Genomic DNA, 2,500 nt, shown 5'->3' with positions numbered 1-2,500 from the left:
TATTTTTCACGGATAGACCCCGTGAAACGCTAGAAATTGGCGGGGATGTGTCTCTTGTGGCTCACGGGGCTGTTAGGGTGGCACAGAAATCCCTCGGAATGGGAAAAAACGGGTCATTTTCGTGTCGCCACATTGCATGCGAACCGCATGAAACTTCCAGAGGCATTTGCAGCAGGAATGCATGTGCACTCAAAAAATGTGATATTTTTCACGGAGAGACCCCGTGAAACGCTAGAAGTGGGCGGGGATGTCTCTCTTGTGGCTCACGGGGCTGTTAGGGTGGCACAGAAATCCCTCGGAATGGGAAAACGGGTCATTTTCGTGTCGCCACATTGCATACGAACCGCATGAAACTTCCAGAGGCATTTGCAGCAGGAATGCATGTGCACTCAAAAAAGTGAATATTTCTCACGGATAGACCCCGTGATACGCTAGAAATTGGCGGGGATGTCTCTCTTGTGGCTCACGGGGCTGTTAGGGTGGCACAGAAATCCCTCGGAATGGGAAAACGGGTCATTTTCGTGTCGCCACATTGCATGCGAACCGCATGCAACTTCCAGAGGCATTTGCAGCAGAAATGCATGTGCAGTCAAAAAAAAATTGATATTTTTCACGGATAGACCCCGTGAAACGCTAGAAATTGGCGGGGATGTGTCTCTTGTGGCTCACGGGGCTGTTCGGGTCGCACAGAAATCCCTGGGAATGGGAAAACGGGTCATTTTCGTGTTGCCACATTGCGTACGAACCGCATGAAACTTCCAGAGGCATTTGCAGCAGGAATGCATGTGCACTCAAAAACTTCTATATGTTTCACGGATAGACCCCGTGAAACGCTAGAAATTGGCGGGGATGTGTCTCTTGTGGCTCACGGGGCTGTTAGGGTGGCACAGAACTCCCTCGGAATGGGAAAAGGGGTCATTTTCGTGTTGCCACATTGCATAGGAACGCCATGAAACTTCCAGAGGCATTTGCAGCAGAAAGGCACGTGCACTCAAAAATTTTAATATTTTTCACGCATAGACCCCGTCAAACGCTAGAAGTTGGCGGGGATGTCTCTCTTGTGGCTCACGGGGCTGTTAGGGTCGCACAGAAATGCCTCGGAATGGGAAAACGGGTCATTTTTGTGTGGCCACATTGCATAGGAACGGCATGAAACTTCCAGAGGCATTTGCAGCAGGAATGCATGTGCACTCAAAAACGTCTATATTTTTCACGGATAGACCCCGTGAAACGCTATAAATTGGCGGGGATGTCTCTCTTGTGGCTCACGGGCGCTGTTAGTTAGGGTCGCACAGAAATCCCTCGGAATGGGAAAAGGGGTCATTTTCGTGTTGCCACATTGCGTACGAACGGCATGAAACTTCCAGAGGCATCTGCAGCAGAAATGCATGTGCACTCAAAAACGTCTATATTTTTCACGGATAGACCCCGTGAAACGCTAGAAATTGGCGGGGATGTGTCTCTTGTGGCTCACGGGGCTGTTAGGGTCGCACAGAAATCCCTCGGAATGGGAAAACGGGTCATTTTCGTGTTGCCACAATTGGCATACGAACGGCATGAAACTTCCAGAGGCATTTGCAGCAGAAATGCATGTGCACTCAAAAACGTGAATATTTTTTCACGGATAGACCCCGTCAAACGCTCGAATTTGGCGGGGATGTTTCTCTTGTGGGTCACGGGGCTGTTCGGCTCGCACAGAACTCCCTTGGTCCACCTGATTCGTGCATACAGGCAGCAACTAAAACTCTGTAAACCTGCTGTGAGGACATCTAAACAGTGGACCAGTGAGGCTGTGGAAGATTTGCGGGCGTGCTTAGACTGTACTGACTGGGATATGTTCACGACTGCTACCAATAGTCTGGATGAACTCACAGAGGCTGTGTACATCAGCTTCTGTGAGGACTGCTGTATCCCAACACGTACCAGGGTGAACTTTAACAACAACAAGCCCTGGTTCTCAGCAAAGCTCAAAAGGTTGAGGTTGGAGAAGGAGGAAGCGTTTAGGAGTGGGGATAGAGACAGATTCAAGGAGTCGAAGAACAGGTTTAGCAAAGCGGTGAGAGAGGCTAAACGACTGTACTCAGAGACACTAAAACACCAGTTCTCTACTAACGACGCTGCTTCTGTCTGCCAAAGGGCTCAGGCACATCACCAACTACAAACCCAGAGCGCCCCACACCACTAACGACTCCCGCCTAGCCAACGACCTGAACGAGTTCTACCGTAGATTTGAAAGACAATTGGACTGTCCTGAACCACCCCTTCCCACCCAAGAGGCCCCATCCCCCACCCATACTACAGAAACGACTCTCTCCTTTCAGGAGGGAGAAGTTAATGGGCTTTTCAAGAGGCAGAATCCACGCAAAGCAGCCGGGCCGGACTCTGTCTCTCCAGCCACCCTCAGGCACTGCGCTGGCCAGCTGTCTCCGGTGTTCACCAACATCTTTAACACCTCCCTGGAGACATGCCATGTACCAGCCTGTCTCAAGTCCTCCACCAT

The sequence above is a fragment of the Petromyzon marinus genome, unplaced genomic scaffold (assembly GCF_048934315.1).
Source record: "Petromyzon marinus isolate PM22_M1 ecotype Great Lakes invasive population unplaced genomic scaffold, UKy_Petmar_22M1.pri1.0 PM_G_Scaffold_29, whole genome shotgun sequence".
Lineage (NCBI taxonomy): Eukaryota > Metazoa > Chordata > Hyperoartia > Petromyzontiformes > Petromyzontidae > Petromyzon > Petromyzon marinus.
This window is presented reverse-complemented; position numbering follows the sequence as displayed.